The sequence below is a fragment of the Cucurbita pepo genome, chromosome 12 (assembly GCF_057944985.1).
Source record: "Cucurbita pepo subsp. pepo isolate OVF chromosome 12, ASM5794498v1, whole genome shotgun sequence".
NCBI lineage: Eukaryota > Viridiplantae > Streptophyta > Magnoliopsida > Cucurbitales > Cucurbitaceae > Cucurbita > Cucurbita pepo.
In genome coordinates, this window is record NC_141809.1 from 7,744,188 (window position 1) to 7,764,093 (window position 19,906).

At 33.1% G+C, this 19,906-nt stretch overlaps 1 non-coding gene across 1 annotated transcript; it reads right to left on the reverse strand.

The window, feature by feature from the left end:
• Nucleotides 1-19,525: 19,525 nt before the first annotated feature.
• Nucleotides 19,526-19,599, reverse strand: TRNAT-AGU (transfer RNA threonine (anticodon AGU)). Its single transcript has one exon. It is a non-coding gene; the product is annotated as a tRNA-Thr (tRNA).
• Between the last annotated feature and the right edge of the window lie 307 nt (nt 19,600-19,906).

Below are 19,906 nucleotides of genomic sequence, written 5' to 3' on the forward strand. Positions count from 1 at the left end.
TGATACATCAGTTCCACTCTGACGTTCTACTCGTACAAAACAGCCTCCAACTTGTTATAATGATAATGAGATGTCTTCTGGAGCCAATCATTTAACCTCTAGCTCAAGTCTGAACACTGGCACCAGGTATTCCTTTCATGATTACTTTTCATTCTCTCATTTTTCTCCTACTCAACGTGGTTTTCTAGCTCTTATTACAGCCGAGACAGAACCTAAAACCTATGATGAGGCAGTTGGCGACCCATTATGGCAGCAGGCTATGAATGATGAAATTGCAGCCTTGGAACATAATCATACTCGGTCTCAAAGAAATTCAACATCTCAAGACTAGTTTACTCGAGAAATTCCTTATCAAAGATTTAGGGAATTTGAAATATTTTCTAGACATTGAATTTTCTAGGTCTAGAAAAGAAATTTTTATCTCCCAAAGGAAGTATGCTCTAGACATTTTTCAAGACACAGGTCTAACAGGAGCACGTCCAGAAAGATTTCCTATGGAGCAAAATCTGAAACTTTCTTTAACAAAAGGGGAGAAGTTGAATGATCCAAGTAAATACAAACGGTTGATTGGCAGATTAACATATTTATCAGTTGCTAGGCCTGACATAGTGTATTCAGTTCGTATGCTTAGTCAATTTATGCATGAACCAAGAAAACCACATTTGGAGGTAGCTCTTCGAGTTCTGAGATACATCAAAGGTACTCCTAGTCAAGAACTTGTACTACCATCTGAAAAAAAACTTAAGATTACAAGCATATTGTGATTCAGACTGGGGCGGTTGTCGAACTTCCAGATGATCAATTTCTTGGTTCTCCATTTTCCTTGGAAATTCAATTATTCATTGGAAGTCTAAAAAACAAATCAATGTGTCCAGATCATCAGCAGAAGCTGAGTATCATCAAACCATGTTATTCATGAAAGTACGAAACACATAGAAATAGATTGTCATATAGTTCGAAGAAAATTACAAGCTAGAATCATCAAACCATGTTATGTTTCGACTAAAATGCAATTGGCGGATATTTTCACTAAAAATTTGGGAAGAAGTCAGTTCGATTTTTTGAAAGACAAGTTCGGTGTGATTGACAGCCACTCTCCAACTTGAGGGGGAGTATTAAGATATAATATTAGGAGAATATATTATAATAATTAGTGTTGGAATATATCTTATACATTCTTAATTAATATTTTTTTTACTTTATGATTTGATTAGTAGTATATTTTATTTGACTCTCAAGATAATATTTTCCCTTCATTTTAGGTATTCGTCGGTAGCTTGTATCCTATTTAAACATTGTGAATATTAATGAAGATGTAACTTTCTGTCCCAATTCTATTTCTCATTCTTAACATAACTCCAAGTCAGAAATAGAACGGGCCTAATTACTTACAAAAGAAACAAGAACAAGAAAAGAAAGAGTGTGGTGTCCTAGCTTATCAAGGACACGATAAAGAGCCTACAAGTAGGCTACTTGCTGAGTCTTGTACTCCTTCCTTATTTTGCATTTTTTTTTTCAGGTAATAAGGAGCTAGTCGAGGTTGGGAGCGGACTCCGAAGCAGGTGTCATAGACAAGCGTCACCCGTCGTCTTAAACCCATTTGTTTTGAAATATTTTGTGTTCGTTCCTTATTCGGTGTTTTAACCATTATGTTGTGTTTTAATTACTCATGTATGAACACTGTTTTGTTTTAAGTAATGTTATGTTTTAAATACTGTTTGTTTTATTTCGTGAAAGTTTACTCACCTTTTTGGAGTATCGAGTCAGACCGGTCCTTACATATGATGACCAGATAAAAGCCTCGTTGGGCTAGGTCATGAAACACTATGAAATTAGTCTAGGTGAAGGACCCGAACGACCATAACATAAAATTAATTTTCATATTATAGTTTTACTTTTTTAATTAAAAATTTTAGAGAGAAATAACAGTTTCAATCATATATTTTTCCATTTAAAAAATAACAGTTATCAATCCCGGTTCTATTTTTATTATAAACTATTTAACAACAGTAAAAAAAATAATAATAATAAAAGAATTAATTAATAATAACTAATCCCTTCCCTCTCCCAATAACTACCACCCTAAAATACTCAACTAACTTCTTCTCACAAAACCATATGTTACAAAAAAGAAAATAATGAATTAGAAATACAAACAAATGGGTTAGTTTATTTATTTATTTATTTTTGGGTTATTACCAGATCAACGGTTATCTTCCATTACACTCCTTTTCAACTATAAAGAGTGAAACAAATCATGCACAAACAAATGTGTTCATACCCATCTCTTTTTCTCTCCCATTTCAACCACATGAGTTTATTTTCAACACTTGCACTTTCTCTCTTAATTTCATTATTCTTTGCTAACCAAGTGACTACCATCGAAGGATCATTCCTCCAAAACCCAAAGATTATGGTCAAGATAACAAATGCTCTAAAATCTAAAAATCAGCTCGCTGTTCACTGCAAATCAAGCAATGATGACTTGGGAGTCCACATGCTGACTCCTTTGGCCAGCTACGACTTCAGTTTTCGTCCAAATTTATGGGGCACAACATTGTTTTACTGTTCCTTCCAATGGCCTAGCTCGTTCCATTACTTCAATGTCTACATAGATAAGAGAGATAGAGATAATTGTGAAAGTATGCTATGTTCGTGGCATATGAGTGAGGAAAATGTCTGTATGTTCAACTATAAAACCGATAATTATGATATTTGCTACAACTGGTCAGGCAAAAAATTCATGTATCCATAAATTTGAAAGTTTGATTTTAATATTTAAATAAATAAATATTTTTTATATGTTGTTTATCTGGGATTATTATTATTATTATTACTTTTTTTTTTTTTTTAAAGCTTGACATGATTAGTACGAGTGAAATATAAACGATGTTAATTACCTATCGACATAAATTATAATATGAACATTTGTTAACTTATTTTGGTCACGATTGATAATCAAAACAACTATATCAGATGGGACATTGCATTAGAAGGATTTTGAGGTAGGGCAAAGGTGAGGTAGAGCCTTAGGCTTGGCCTAGAGTAGAGGCAAGTCGGTTAGAGTTGTTACATGTATGATTGAACAAAGTTTAGTTTCTATATAAGTCATGTTCGGTTAGTGACCAACCTTGTCTAAAGTCTAATGTAGCCATAAAGTCAGGCAAAAAAAAGATTTTTCATGAGTGTGACAAAATCGTACCCATAAAGTCAGGCAAAAAAAAGATTTTCCATGAGTGTGACAAAATCGTGACGTTGTATGGTTGAAAATGTACGACTGTGACAATATTTGAAAATGCTAACACAATGTACAGGGAGGTCCATCGAATCAAGTTCACAACCAATTGTTATTAGAAGACAGTCACGGGGTAGTAGTCCCATTTATTTAAGTTCCCAACTTTGGGAGAAATTAATAGAAAATGTTGGGTTTATATAAGGAAATGATAAAACAAATATATGATACAAAAGGCACTTTACATCATGTCATAAGGTAATAATACATACATTTTCCTTGAGAAATGACATATTAGAGGAGGGAAATACGGACTTACCCTAAGAAGGCATTTCGCAACTCGATCGTAGACGGTAAAATAACAATTTAAAGGGTCATTATTTTTTTAAACAAATTGAGAACGAGGAGTTTCCAAAATTTCTAAACCATTTTGGATTATAAAGAACAATAAACGGGGTTTGTCAAATAGTTATCAAATTGTTGTGTCATTTAATGAAAGAAAGTAAGAACTATTTCAAATGAACCCTATGTAGCTGATCTGGATCTCTTCGTGGTGGTTTGGTTTAAGGTTTTGTTTACGATGCTTATGAATGAAATAATTATGTTTGGTGTAGTATGGAAAATGTTATAAGAAAGAGAGGACCAATTCATCTTAGGATCATGTATTCATGATACGTAGATGTACGACATAGAGACTAGTAAAGAGTTAACCAATTCATCTTGGGATCATGTATAAAACTGTGATTGATAAATACGATTTGGGGAGCCAAGTGATGAGATATGATGTAACGCCCAAAAAAAATAAAGGAAATTAGCTCCAAAAATAACAAGCGCCCCATGTAAGATCCAAAGGATTCAAGGACTTGAAATTAAGAGGATCAAGCAAGTATGCTCTAGACATTTTTCAAAGAAATTCAACATCTCAAGACTTGTTTACTCGAGAAATTCCTTATCAAAGATTTAGGGAATTTGTAATATATTATAGGCATTGAATTTTCTAGGTCTAGAAAAGAAATTTTTATCTCTCAAAGGAAGTATGCTCTAGACATTTTTCAAGACACTGGTCTTACAGGAGCACATCCAGAAAGATTTCCTATGGAGCATAATCTGAAACTTTCTTTAACAGAAGGGGAGAAGTTGAATGATCCAAGTAGATACAGACGGTTGATTGGAAGATTAATATATTTATCCGTTACTAGGCCTGACATAGTGTATTCAGTTCGTGTGCTTAGTCAATTTATGCATGAACCAAGAAAACCACATTGGGAGGCAACTCTTCGAGTTCTGAGATACATCAAAGGTATTCCTGGTCAAGGACTTGTAGTACCACCTGAAATCAACTTAAGATTACAAGCATATTGCGATTCAGACTGGGGCGGTTGTCGAACTTCCAGACCATTAATTTCTAGGTTCTGCATTTTCCTTGGAAATTCAATTATTCCTTGGAAGTCTAAAAAGCAAACCAATGTGTCCAGATCATCAGCAGAAGCCGAGTGTCGAGCGGTGACAAATACTTGTTTAGAGTTAGCTTGGTTAAGATACATTCTTCAAGACTTGAAAGTTCCACTGTCCGAACCAGCATTATTGTATTGTGATAATCAAGCATCATTACAGATAGCAGCCAATCCAGTTTTTCATAAACGTACGAAACACATAGAAATAGATTGTCATATAGTTCGAAGAAAATTACAAGCTAGAATCATCAAACCATGTTATGTTTCGACTAAAATGCAATTGGCGGATATTTTCACTAAAAATTTGGGAAGAAGTCAGTTCGATTTTTTGAAAGACAAGTTCGGTGTGATTGACAGCCACTCTCCAACTTGAGGGGGAGTATTAAGATATAATATTAGGAGAATATATTATAATAATTAGTGTTGGAATATATCTTATACATTCTTAATTAATATTTTTTTTACTTTATGATTTGATTAGTAGTATATTTTATTTGACTCTCAAGATAATATTTTCCCTTCATTTTAGGTATTCGTCGGTAGCTTGTATCCTATTTAAACATTGTGAATATTAATGAAGATGTAACTTTCTGTCCCAATTCTATTTCTCATTCTTAACATAACTCCAAGTCAGAAATAGAACGGGCCTAATTACTTACAAAAGAAACAAGAACAAGAAAAGAAAGAGTGTGGTGTCCTAGCTTATCAAGGACACGATAAAGAGCCTACAAGTAGGCTACTTGCTGAGTCTTGTACTCCTTCCTTATTTTGCATTTTTTTTTTCAGGTAATAAGGAGCTAGTCGAGGTTGGGAGCGGACTCCGAAGCAGGTGTCATAGACAAGCGTCACCCGTCGTCTTAAACCCATTTGTTTTGAAATATTTTGTGTTCGTTCCTTATTCGGTGTTTTAACCATTATGTTGTGTTTTAATTACTCATGTATGAACACTGTTTTGTTTTAAGTAATGTTATGTTTTAAATACTGTTTGTTTTATTTCGTGAAAGTTTACTCACCTTTTTGGAGTATCGAGTCAGACCGGTCCTTACATATGATGACCAGATAAAAGCCTCGTTGGGCTAGGTCATGAAACACTATGAAATTAGTCTAGGTGAAGGACTCGAACGACCATAACATAAAATTAATTTTCATATTATAGTTTTACTTTTTTAATTAAAAATTTTAGAGAGAAATAACAGTTTCAATCATATATTTTTCCATTTAAAAAATAACAGTTATCAATCCCGGTTCTATTTTTATTATAAACTATTTAACAACAGTAAAAAAAATAATAATAATAAAAGAATTAATTAATAATAACTAATCCCTTCCCTCTCCCAATAACTACCACCCTAAAATACTCAACTAACTTCTTCTCACAAAACCATATGTTACAAAAAAGAAAATAATGAATTAGAAATACAAACAAATGGGTTAGTTTATTTATTTATTTATTTTTGGGTTATTACCAGATCAACGGTTATCTTCCATTACACTCCTTTTCAACTATAAAGAGTGAAACAAATCATGCACAAACAAATGTGTTCATACCCATCTCTTTTTCTCTCCCATTTCAACCACATGAGTTTATTTTCAACACTTGCACTTTCTCTCTTAATTTCATTATTCTTTGCTAACCAAGTGACTACCATCGAAGGATCATTCCTCCAAAACCCAAAGATTATGGTCAAGATAACAAATGCTCTAAAATCTAAAAATCAGCTCGCTGTTCACTGCAAATCAAGCAATGATGACTTGGGAGTCCACATGCTGACTCCTTTGGCCAGCTACGACTTCAGTTTTCGTCCAAATTTATGGGGCACAACATTGTTTTACTGTTCCTTCCAATGGCCTAGCTCGTTCCATTACTTCAATGTCTACATAGATAAGAGAGATAGAGATAATTGTGAAAGTATGCTATGTTCGTGGCATATGAGTGAGGAAAATGTCTGTATGTTCAACTATAAAACCGATAATTATGATATTTGCTACAACTGGTCAGGCAAAAAATTCATGTATCCATAAATTTGAAAGTTTGATTTTAATATTTAAATAAATAAATATTTTTTATATGTTGTTTATCTGGGATTATTATTATTATTATTACTTTTTTTTTTTTTTTAAAGCTTGACATGATTAGTACGAGTGAAATATAAACGATGTTAATTACCTATCGACATAAATTATAATATGAACATTTGTTAACTTATTTTGGTCACGATTGATAATCAAAACAACTATATCAGATGGGACATTGCATTAGAAGGATTTTGAGGTAGGGCAAAGGTGAGGTAGAGCCTTAGGCTTGGCCTAGAGTAGAGGCAAGTCGGTTAGAGTTGTTACATGTATGATTGAACAAAGTTTAGTTTCTATATAAGTCATGTTCGGTTAGTGACCAACCTTGTCTAAAGTCTAATGTAGCCATAAAGTCAGGCAAAAAAAAGATTTTTCATGAGTGTGACAAAATCGTACCCATAAAGTCAGGCAAAAAAAAGATTTTCCATGAGTGTGACAAAATCGTGACGTTGTATGGTTGAAAATGTACGACTGTGACAATATTTGAAAATGCTAACACAATGTACAGGGAGGTCCATCGAATCAAGTTCACAACCAATTGTTATTAGAAGACAGTCACGGGGTAGTAGTCCCATTTATTTAAGTTCCCAACTTTGGGAGAAATTAATAGAAAATGTTGGGTTTATATAAGGAAATGATAAAACAAATATATGATACAAAAGGCACTTTACATCATGTCATAAGGTAATAATACATACATTTTCCTTGAGAAATGACATATTAGAGGAGGGAAATACGGACTTACCCTAAGAAGGCATTTCGCAACTCGATCGTAGACGGTAAAATAACAATTTAAAGGGTCATTATTTTTTTAAACAAATTGAGAACGAGGAGTTTCCAAAATTTCTAAACCATTTTGGATTATAAAGAACAATAAACGGGGTTTGTCAAATAGTTATCAAATTGTTGTGTCATTTAATGAAAGAAAGTAAGAACTATTTCAAATGAACCCTATGTAGCTGATCTGGATCTCTTCGTGGTGGTTTGGTTTAAGGTTTTGTTTACGATGCTTATGAATGAAATAATTATGTTTGGTGTAGTATGGAAAATGTTATAAGAAAGAGAGGACCAATTCATCTTAGGATCATGTATTCATGATACGTAGATGTACGACATAGAGACTAGTAAAGAGTTAACCAATTCATCTTGGGATCATGTATAAAACTGTGATTGATAAATACGATTTGGGGAGCCAAGTGATGAGATATGATGTAACGCCCAAAAAAAATAAAGGAAATTAGCTCCAAAAATAACAAGCGCCCCATGTAAGATCCAAAGGATTCAAGGACTTGAAATTAAGAGGATCAAGCAAGTATGCTCTAGACATTTTTCAAAGAAATTCAACATCTCAAGACTTGTTTACTCGAGAAATTCCTTATCAAAGATTTAGGGAATTTGTAATATATTATAGGCATTGAATTTTCTAGGTCTAGAAAAGAAATTTTTATCTCTCAAAGGAAGTATGCTCTAGACATTTTTCAAGACACTGGTCTTACAGGAGCACATCCAGAAAGATTTCCTATGGAGCATAATCTGAAACTTTCTTTAACAGAAGGGGAGAAGTTGAATGATCCAAGTAGATACAGACGGTTGATTGGAAGATTAATATATTTATCCGTTACTAGGCCTGACATAGTGTATTCAGTTCGTGTGCTTAGTCAATTTATGCATGAACCAAGAAAACCACATTGGGAGGCAACTCTTCGAGTTCTGAGATACATCAAAGGTATTCCTGGTCAAGGACTTGTAGTACCACCTGAAATCAACTTAAGATTACAAGCATATTGCGATTCAGACTGGGGCGGTTGTCGAACTTCCAGACCATTAATTTCTAGGTTCTGCATTTTCCTTGGAAATTCAATTATTCCTTGGAAGTCTAAAAAGCAAACCAATGTGTCCAGATCATCAGCAGAAGCCGAGTGTCGAGCGGTGACAAATACTTGTTTAGAGTTAGCTTGGTTAAGATACATTCTTCAAGACTTGAAAGTTCCACTGTCCGAACCAGCATTATTGTATTGTGATAATCAAGCATCATTACAGATAGCAGCCAATCCAGTTTTTCATAAACGTACGAAACACATAGAAATAGATTGTCATATAGTTCGAAGAAAATTACAAGCTAGAATCATCAAACCATGTTATGTTTCGACTAAAATGCAATTGGCGGATATTTTCACTAAAAATTTGGGAAGAAGTCAGTTCGATTTTTTGAAAGACAAGTTCGGTGTGATTGACAGCCACTCTCCAACTTGAGGGGGAGTATTAAGATATAATATTAGGAGAATATATTATAATAATTAGTGTTGGAATATATCTTATACATTCTTAATTAATATTTTTTTTACTTTATGATTTGATTAGTAGTATATTTTATTTGACTCTCAAGATAATATTTTCCCTTCATTTTAGGTATTCGTCGGTAGCTTGTATCCTATTTAAACATTGTGAATATTAATGAAGATGTAACTTTCTGTCCCAATTCTATTTCTCATTCTTAACATAACTCCAAGTCAGAAATAGAACGGGCCTAATTACTTACAAAAGAAACAAGAACAAGAAAAGAAAGAGTGTGGTGTCCTAGCTTATCAAGGACACGATAAAGAGCCTACAAGTAGGCTACTTGCTGAGTCTTGTACTCCTTCCTTATTTTGCATTTTTTTTTTCAGGTAATAAGGAGCTAGTCGAGGTTGGGAGCGGACTCCGAAGCAGGTGTCATAGACAAGCGTCACCCGTCGTCTTAAACCCATTTGTTTTGAAATATTTTGTGTTCGTTCCTTATTCGGTGTTTTAACCATTATGTTGTGTTTTAATTACTCATGTATGAACACTGTTTTGTTTTAAGTAATGTTATGTTTTAAATACTGTTTGTTTTATTTCGTGAAAGTTTACTCACCTTTTTGGAGTATCGAGTCAGACCGGTCCTTACATATGATGACCAGATAAAAGCCTCGTTGGGCTAGGTCATGAAACACTATGAAATTAGTCTAGGTGAAGGACTCGAACGACCATAACATAAAATTAATTTTCATATTATAGTTTTACTTTTTTAATTAAAAATTTTAGAGAGAAATAACAGTTTCAATCATATATTTTTCCATTTAAAAAATAACAGTTATCAATCCCGGTTCTATTTTTATTATAAACTATTTAACAACAGTAAAAAAAATAATAATAATAAAAGAATTAATTAATAATAACTAATCCCTTCCCTCTCCCAATAACTACCACCCTAAAATACTCAACTAACTTCTTCTCACAAAACCATATGTTACAAAAAAGAAAATAATGAATTAGAAATACAAACAAATGGGTTAGTTTATTTATTTATTTATTTTTGGGTTATTACCAGATCAACGGTTATCTTCCATTACACTCCTTTTCAACTATAAAGAGTGAAACAAATCATGCACAAACAAATGTGTTCATACCCATCTCTTTTTCTCTCCCATTTCAACCACATGAGTTTATTTTCAACACTTGCACTTTCTCTCTTAATTTCATTATTCTTTGCTAACCAAGTGACTACCATCGAAGGATCATTCCTCCAAAACCCAAAGATTATGGTCAAGATAACAAATGCTCTAAAATCTAAAAATCAGCTCGCTGTTCACTGCAAATCAAGCAATGATGACTTGGGAGTCCACATGCTGACTCCTTTGGCCAGCTACGACTTCAGTTTTCGTCCAAATTTATGGGGCACAACATTGTTTTACTGTTCCTTCCAATGGCCTAGCTCGTTCCATTACTTCAATGTCTACATAGATAAGAGAGATAGAGATAATTGTGAAAGTATGCTATGTTCGTGGCATATGAGTGAGGAAAATGTCTGTATGTTCAACTATAAAACCGATAATTATGATATTTGCTACAACTGGTCAGGCAAAAAATTCATGTATCCATAAATTTGAAAGTTTGATTTTAATATTTAAATAAATAAATATTTTTTATATGTTGTTTATCTGGGATTATTATTATTATTATTACTTTTTTTTTTTTTTTAAAGCTTGACATGATTAGTACGAGTGAAATATAAACGATGTTAATTACCTATCGACATAAATTATAATATGAACATTTGTTAACTTATTTTGGTCACGATTGATAATCAAAACAACTATATCAGATGGGACATTGCATTAGAAGGATTTTGAGGTAGGGCAAAGGTGAGGTAGAGCCTTAGGCTTGGCCTAGAGTAGAGGCAAGTCGGTTAGAGTTGTTACATGTATGATTGAACAAAGTTTAGTTTCTATATAAGTCATGTTCGGTTAGTGACCAACCTTGTCTAAAGTCTAATGTAGCCATAAAGTCAGGCAAAAAAAAGATTTTTCATGAGTGTGACAAAATCGTACCCATAAAGTCAGGCAAAAAAAAGATTTTCCATGAGTGTGACAAAATCGTGACGTTGTATGGTTGAAAATGTACGACTGTGACAATATTTGAAAATGCTAACACAATGTACAGGGAGGTCCATCGAATCAAGTTCACAACCAATTGTTATTAGAAGACAGTCACGGGGTAGTAGTCCCATTTATTTAAGTTCCCAACTTTGGGAGAAATTAATAGAAAATGTTGGGTTTATATAAGGAAATGATAAAACAAATATATGATACAAAAGGCACTTTACATCATGTCATAAGGTAATAATACATACATTTTCCTTGAGAAATGACATATTAGAGGAGGGAAATACGGACTTACCCTAAGAAGGCATTTCGCAACTCGATCGTAGACGGTAAAATAACAATTTAAAGGGTCATTATTTTTTTAAACAAATTGAGAACGAGGAGTTTCCAAAATTTCTAAACCATTTTGGATTATAAAGAACAATAAACGGGGTTTGTCAAATAGTTATCAAATTGTTGTGTCATTTAATGAAAGAAAGTAAGAACTATTTCAAATGAACCCTATGTAGCTGATCTGGATCTCTTCGTGGTGGTTTGGTTTAAGGTTTTGTTTACGATGCTTATGAATGAAATAATTATGTTTGGTGTAGTATGGAAAATGTTATAAGAAAGAGAGGACCAATTCATCTTAGGATCATGTATTCATGATACGTAGATGTACGACATAGAGACTAGTAAAGAGTTAACCAATTCATCTTGGGATCATGTATAAAACTGTGATTGATAAATACGATTTGGGGAGCCAAGTGATGAGATATGATGTAACGCCCAAAAAAAATAAAGGAAATTAGCTCCAAAAATAACAAGCGCCCCATGTAAGATCCAAAGGATTCAAGGACTTGAAATTAAGAGGATCAAGCAAGTATGCTCTAGACATTTTTCAAAGAAATTCAACATCTCAAGACTTGTTTACTCGAGAAATTCCTTATCAAAGATTTAGGGAATTTGTAATATATTATAGGCATTGAATTTTCTAGGTCTAGAAAAGAAATTTTTATCTCTCAAAGGAAGTATGCTCTAGACATTTTTCAAGACACTGGTCTTACAGGAGCACATCCAGAAAGATTTCCTATGGAGCATAATCTGAAACTTTCTTTAACAGAAGGGGAGAAGTTGAATGATCCAAGTAGATACAGACGGTTGATTGGAAGATTAATATATTTATCCGTCACTAGGCCTGACATAGTGTATTCAGTTCGTGTGCTTAGTCAATTTATGCATGAACCAAGAAAACCACATTGGGAGGCAACTCTTCGAGTTCTGAGATACATCAAAGGTATTCCTGGTCAAGGACTTGTAGTACCACCTGAAATCAACTTAAGATTACAAGCATATTGCGATTCAGACTGGGGCGGTTGTCGAACTTCCAGACCATTAATTTCTAGGTTCTGCATTTTCCTTGGAAATTCAATTATTCCTTGGAAGTCTAAAAAGCAAACCAATGTGTCCAGATCATCAGCAGAAGCCGAGTGTCGAGCGGTGACAAATACTTGTTTAGAGTTAGCTTGGTTAAGATACATTCTTCAAGACTTGAAAGTTCCACTGTCCGAACCAGCATTATTGTATTGTGATAATCAAGCATCATTACAGATAGCAGCCAATCCAGTTTTTCATAAACGTACGAAACACATAGAAATAGATTGTCATATAGTTCGAAGAAAATTACAAGCTAGAATCATCAAACCATGTTATGTTTCGACTAAAATGCAATTGGCGGATATTTTCACTAAAAATTTGGGAAGAAGTCAGTTCGATTTTTTGAAAGACAAGTTCGGTGTGATTGACAGCCACTCTCCAACTTGAGGGGGAGTATTAAGATATAATATTAGGAGAATATATTATAATAATTAGTGTTGGAATATATCTTATACATTCTTAATTAATATTTTTTTTTACTTTATGATTTGATTAGTAGTATATTTTATTTGACTCTCAAGATAATATTTTCCCTTCATTTTAGGTATTCGTCGGTAGCTTGTATCCTATTTAAACATTGTGAATATTAATGAAGATGTAACTTTCTGTCCCAATTCTATTTCTCATTCTTAACATAACTCCAAGTCAGAAATAGAACGGGCCTAATTACTTACAAAAGAAACAAGAACAAGAAAAGAAAGAGTGTGGTGTCCTAGCTTATCAAGGACACGATAAAGAGCCTACAAGTAGGCTACTTGCTGAGTCTTGTACTCCTTCCTTATTTTGCATTTTTTTTTTCAGGTAATAAGGAGCTAGTCGAGGTTGGGAGCGGACTCTGAAGCAGGTGTCATAGACAAGCGTCACCCGTCGTCTTAAACCCATTTGTTTTGAAATATTTTGTGTTCGTTCCTTATTCGGTGTTTTAACCATTATGTTGTGTTTTAATTACTCATGTATGAACACTGTTTTGTTTTAAGTAATGTTATGTTTTAAATACTGTTTGTTTTATTTCGTGAAAGTTTACTCACCTTTTTGGAGTATCGAGTCAGACCGGTCCTTACATATGATGACCAGATAAAAGCCTCGTTGGGCTAGGTCATGAAACACTATGAAATTAGTCTAGGTGAAGGACCCGAACGACCATAACATAAAATTAATTTTCATATTATAGTTTTACTTTTTTAATTAAAAATTTTAGAGAGAAATAACAGTTTCAATCATATATTTTTCCATTTAAAAAATAACAGTTATCAATCCCGGTTCTATTTTTATTATAAACTATTTAACAACAGTAAAAAAAATAATAATAATAAAAGAATTAATTAATAATAACTAATCCCTTCCCTCTCCCAATAACTACCACCCTAAAATACTCAACTAACTTCTTCTCACAAAACCATATGTTACAAAAAAGAAAATAATGAATTAGAAATACAAACAAATGGGTTAGTTTATTTATTTATTTATTTTTGGGTTATTACCGATCAACCGTTATCTTCCATTACACTCCTTTTCAACTGTAAAGAGTGAAACAAATCATGCACAAACAAATGTGTTCATACCCATCTCTTTTTCTCTCCCATTTCAACCACATGAGTTTATTTTCAACACTTGCACTTTCTCTCTTAATTTCATTATTCTTTGCTAACCAAGTGACTACCATCGAAGGATCATTCCTCCAAAACCCAAAGATTATGGTCAAGATAACAAATGCTCTAAAATCTAAAAATCAGCTCGCTGTTCACTGCAAATCAAGCAATGATGACTTGGGAGTCCACATGCTGACTCCTTTGGCCAGCTACGACTTCAGTTTTCGTCCAAATTTATGGGGCACAACATTGTTTTACTGTTCCTTCCAATGGCCTAGCTCTGTTTCATTACTTCAATGTCTACATAGATAAGAGAGATAGAGATAATTGTGAAAGTATGCTATGTTCGTGGCATATGAGTGAGGAAAATGTCTGTATGTTCAACTATAAAACCGATAATTATGATATTTGCTACAACTGGTCAGGCAAAAAATTCATGTATCCATAAATTTGAAAGTTTGATTTTAATATTTAAATAAATAAATATTTTTTATATGTTGTTTATCTGGGATTATTATTATTATTATTACTTTTTTTTTTTTTTAAAGCTTGACATGATTAGTACGAGTGAAATATAAACGATGTTAATTACCTATCGACATAAATTATAATATGAACATTTGTTAACTTATTTTGGTCACGATTGATAATCAAAACAACTATATCAGATGGGACATTGCATTAGAAGGATTTTGAGGTAGGGTAAAGGTGAGGTAGAGCCTTAGGCTTGGCCTAGAGTAAAGGCAAGTCGGTTAGAGTTGTTACATGTATGATTGAACAAAGTTTAGTTTCTATATAAGTCATGTTCGGTTAGTGACCAACCTTGTCTAAAGTCTAATGTAGCCATAAAGTCAGGCAAAAAAAAGATTTTTCATGAGTGTGACAAAATCGTGACGTTGTATGGTTGAAAATGTACGACTGGGACAATATTTGAAAATGCTAACACAATGTACAGGGAGGTCCATCGAATCAAGTTCACAACCAATTATTATTAGAAGACAGTCACGGGGTAGTAGTCCCATTTATTTTAGTTCCCAACTTTGGGAGAAATTAATAGAAAATGTTGGGTTTATATAAGGAAATGATAAAACAAATATATGATACAAAAGGCACTTTACATCATGTCATAAGGTAATAATATATACATTTTCCTTGAGAAATGACATATTAGAGGAGGAAAATACGGACTTACCCTAAGAAGGCATTTCGCAACTCGATCGTAGACGGTAAAATAACAATTTAAAGGGTCATTATTTTTTTAAACAAATTGAGAACGAGGAGTTTCCAAAATTTCTAAACCATTTTAGATTATAAAGAACAATAAACGGGGTTTGTCAAATAGTTATCAAATTGTTGTGTCATTTAATGAAAGAAAGTAAGAACTATTTCAAATGAACCCTATGTAGCTGATCTGGATTTCTTCGTGGTGGTTTGGTTTAAGGTTTTGTTTACGACGCTTATGAATGAAATAATTATGTTTGGTGTAGTATGGAAAATGTTATAAGAAAGAGAGGACCAATTCATCTTAGGATCATGTATTCATGATACGTAGATGTACGACAAAGAGACTAGTAAAGAGTTAACCAATTCATCTTGGGATCATGTATAAAACTGTGATTGATAAATACGATTTGGGGAGCCAAGTGATGGGATATGATGTAACACCACAAAAAAAATAAAGGAAATTAGCTCCAAAAATAACAAGCGCCCCATGTAAGATCCAAAGGATTCAAGGACTTGAAATTAAGAGGATCAAGCAAGTATGCTCTAGACATTTTCAAAGAAATTCAACATCTCAAGACTTGTTTACTCGAGAAATTCCTTATCAAAGATTTAGGGAATTTGTAATATATTATAGGCATTCATTTTTCAAGACACAGGTCTTACAGGAGCACATCCAGAAAGATTTCCTATGGAGCATAATCTGAAACTTTCTTTAACAGAAGGGGAGAAGTTGAATGATCCAAGTAAATACAGACGGTTGATTGGAAGATTAATATGTTTATCCGTTACTAGGCCTGACATAGTGTATTCAGTTCGTGTGCTTAGTCAATTTATGCATGAACCAAGAAAACCACATTGGGAGGCAACTCTTCGAGTTCTGAGATACATCAAAGGTATTCCTGGTCAAGGACTTGTACTACCATCTGAAAACAACTTAAGATTACAAGCATATTGCGATTCAGACTGGGGCGGTTGTCGAACTTCCAGACCGTTAATTTCTAGGTTCTGCATTTTCCTTGGAAATTCAATTATTCCTTGGAAGTCTAAAAAGCAAACCAATGTGTCCAGATCATCAGCAGAAGCCGAGTGTCGAGCTGTGGCAAATACTTGTTTAGAGTTAGCTTGGTTAAAATACATTCTTCAAGACTTGAAAGTTCCACTGTCCAAACCAGCATTATTGTATTGTGATAATCAAGCATCATTACAGATAGCAGCCAATCCAGTTTGTCATAAACGTACGAAACACATAAAAATAGATTGTCATATAGTTCGAGAAAAATTACAAGCTAGAATCATCAAACCATGGTCGAGAAAAAACTTCAACTTATTAGAGATTTGGGAACTGCGACAACAATAGTATCCCACAAATCAGGTAAAGAGTACATCAAAATCAGTTCTTTAATTTCATCTTCAAAAATTAATTTTCATTGAATTTACTTGACTTAAACTCATATTGAATTCATTATATGATCCACAACTGGAACTACCTTTAGACATTTATAGATTGAAAAATCTCCTCATCAAATACACCTTGTTCATACCCAACGGTTTTTCGTACCTATTCAATAGCGCCTTCAATAGAACTTACGTTGTCTTCTCCTTGATAATGTTAAACGCCACATTTTTGGACAGTGTCAACCAAATTAACCCTAAGGCCTGCCGATCCATGAGCTTTCACTGCTCTGTGGTTATGATATTTGGTTTCACCCCAATAGGGATTCATGGAGATCTTTTTGGTACAGAAAATCTTCCATCTGCATCTTCTAGAAACCAAATCGGATTGATCAAACTTCTCAATTCTAATCTTTGAGCTTCATCTTCACAGATGTTATAACCAAGATCAAATTTGAGTCATATATAATTATGCGTCTGTCATGTTTTCATTCTGCGTCTGTCATGTTTTCAGGCATCTCCTCTACGAGAGAAGCAGGAAGGTCTTGCATGGCCAGCAAATCAGTAACTTCGCCTTACCAAACACAAAAATTATTGATTCCATCAAAATTTTCTACTTCAAGATTAGAACTCAAAATTCTCGATTCACGTTCTGATTTAATATCAGATGACTCTGCCATTTGTAACAAGTAATTTGGATGAAAGTAGAAAAACACAATTCTTGAAAATTGATTTTCAAGAAGATAAGCACGATTGTGAGCACGTTTCATGGTTGATGGGGGTCAAAAACTTTTAGAATTCTTGAAATACGACAACCACGCTTTGATTCCACTTGTTGTGTGCCGAAATGCTCCACAAAAATATGATACTAATTGTTGTACCAATAGTGGAAGCAAGATCGAAAATGGCTTTAATCTTATATTATAATAAAGTTAATTGTGGCTTTTGTTGGGGTTCAAGTTGTTACAAGAATTCAACATATAAACAGGTACCTACGACATATAACGTTCATGTTGTATATGGACATTTGGGGAACGACCCTCTTTTGTTGACGGAAAGAAATATTCTCTATACTATTTAATGTACTAGTTCACAATCATGGAGAATACGTACTAAATGGCAATAATGCTCTAAACAGGTGCTCTAACCAACTGAGCTACTATAGCTACTTGAAACAAAAAACATAACAATTCTTAAATCACCAAACGAATAAACACCCAAGCTAGTGTATCATAAAATACAAACCAAAAGACATATTTATATGAATAAGAAAAATAAGCAAAATACTAATTTGTCTTTATAATGTAAACCCAAATCAAATAAAATTGTATTACGAAATAGATATGTTATGAAACTCTTGAAATTCGATCTAATATTACTGTTGAAGAACAAGATGTTTAGATCTAAATTATCCAAGAAACCACAAAACGATAAGCAATCAATCCAAGAGAAAGTTTTTGAACCGATTACCTCAATTATCAAGATAAAGAGTAAAAAGAAAAGAAAAAAAAACTCATTTATAAACTCATGATTCGAATCGCTTCAGCACGTAAATCTAAACACAAGAAATGCAAAAGAACAAGTTCATGGGTAAAGAAACATACTATTCAACTTTCATTCTAATATCCAAAATCTTTGTACTATACTAATAACATGACTTACTATTTATAACCTTGAAAATAAACCTTTAAAGTAATATATAGTCCATTGAAATGTTGTAAATGTCTTGTCCATCAATACCATAACGTCCATTAATTAATTTTAACTTAAAATTTTAATATAATATTCTAAAGTGAAAAAAATACTATAAAACATCTCTAAATTCAAACACGTAACCTACAATCTTATTATCCACCAAGAAGTTTTTGTGGCATAATTAAGACACATTATTCGTTCATTCTCCCATTCTTCAAGAGGATTCGTCATCGAATTCAATTGATTTCCTTGTAATGCAAACTTAAAATTATTTTCATTCCGTGGTTTTAATCTTGTCGAGGTCTTCCCTTTTATCTTTAGGTCATGCATGGATGTAAAAGTGAAATGGGAGTGCCGCTTCCTGTGCAGCCCATTGGTCTTATTTTTTTCCATGAGTTAGATATTGGCACGAGTTGAAATTAATTATTCAAACTTGCTTTATAATAAGCATTTTAATTTTCTGCAAGAATTCAATCGAAAAGGTAGATACACTTAGTTTGAGTGCTCCCCTTAGAAAGAAAATTCTTTTACTTCCAAGTTTCTGTATATGTACCTTTTGTATACAAAACATTGTTCTCCTAAAAAACTAGAATCATCTTTCTTTTTAGTCTCTCTATCCGCGTCAAATATTTCTTTTTATTTTTCATTTTCTTCACTTTTTGTCTCTAATGGCCATATACTGTGTTTGCTGGCCTACCTAGAACCTAAAACTATGATACCAAATGACCCAATGTTCTAAAACTTTTAGAATTCAATCAAACAACATTGTTGAAAAATAAGATATTTAGATCTTAATTATCTAAGAACCAAAAAACAATAAGAAAGCTAAGGAATTTATGCTGTTGATGAGAGTTGAACTCAAGACCTCTCGCTTACAAAACAAGTGCTCTAACCAACTAAGCTACAAGAACAACTTCAAAAAACTACGTATCGAAGACTAAAATAATGTGTTATCTTCCACTTAAAATAGGATTTTTTTATGTTTTGTTGCCTATCGTGGCTAAGTTGTTACAAGCATTGTATTTTTTTTTTTGGTGGAAACAATAATACTCTTGTTGAGAGTTGAACTCAAGACCTCCCGCTTACTAAACGGGTGCTCTAACCAACTGAGCTACAAGAGCTACTTGAAACTAAAAACATATTAATTCTTGAATTGCCAAAACAAATAAACACCCAAGCAACTAGGGAAGAGAACAGAAAAGACTACTACAATACACTGTACATAGAATTGTATCATAAAATACAAACCAAAGAGACATATTTATAGGAATGAGAAAAATAAGCAAATAAAATTGTATTATAAAATAGATATGTTGTGAAACTCTTGGAATTCAATCTAATATTATCCAAGAAACCCCAAAACGATAAGGATAAAGAGAAAAGAAAAAACTCGTTTATAAACTCATGATCCACCAAGAAGTTTTTGTG